Genomic DNA, 1,087 nt, shown 5'->3' with positions numbered 1-1,087 from the left:
AACAACGCAAACCCAAGAATACTCTACCCAGCCAAATTATCGATCAAGATAGATGGAGAGGTAAGAGTCTTCCCAGACAAGGAAAACCTCAAAGAATATGTTAGAAGAAACCCATCCCTACAAAAGATCCTTGCCAAAAGCAGTATGGGCAGAAGAACAACACTCACCAAGCATAAATAAGAGACAGCCACATAGAACAACCTCACCCAGAGGGCAACAAAGGGGTAAAAGCCCCCAAGATAATATTGGCTTAAGGATGGATAGAAGCCAAGAATGATACGCACACACACATACACAACACATTAATAAGGAAGGAAAGTAGGAAAACTCTCAACAAAAAAGGTTTAAGATGACATCACAGAGTCTGCAGATGGAGAAAATAATACTGAATATCAATGGCCTGAACTCAGGCATTTAAAAGACTGAGATTAGCAAACTGTCTTAGAAAACACAACCAATCAATCTGCTGCCTACAGGAGACGCATCTCAAGGCTACAGACAAAAATAGGCAGAGAATCAAAGATTGGAGAAAGTCATACCAAGCAAACAGCAATTCAAAAAAAGCAGGGGTTGCAATCCTAATCTCGGATAAAATTGACCCCAAAATTAAAACCATAAAGAGGGATAAGTAGATACACTATACAATGCTCAGAGGAATGGTAGACAAAGAACCACTAAGCATTGTAAACATATATTCCCCAAATGAGAGACCCGCGGAATATATCAACCAAACACTCCAAAAGATGAAAAAAGAAATCCCAGCTTCAACAATTTACAGTTGGTGACTTCAACACACCACTCTCTGAGAAAGGTAGATCACAGGGAAAGAAACTCTACAAGGAAGCTAGAGATCTAAACATGACCATTAGACAATTTGACCTGATAGATATTTACAGAGCTTTTCATCCAAATACAAAGAAGTTCACATCCTTTTCAAGCCCACATGGCACTTATTCGAAGATAGACCGCATGCTGGGGCATAAGGCAAATCTACATAAATTTAAGCAAATTGATATCATACAGACTTTCTCTCGGACCACTGTGCCATAAGGCTGGAAATCAACAAAAGGAAGACAAAGAAAACAAG

This window comes from Echinops telfairi, unplaced genomic scaffold (assembly GCF_000313985.2).
Source record: "Echinops telfairi isolate 266 unplaced genomic scaffold, ASM31398v2 ScPeMD7_15;HRSCAF=58, whole genome shotgun sequence".
Lineage (NCBI taxonomy): Eukaryota > Metazoa > Chordata > Mammalia > Afrosoricida > Tenrecidae > Echinops > Echinops telfairi.
This window is presented reverse-complemented; position numbering follows the sequence as displayed.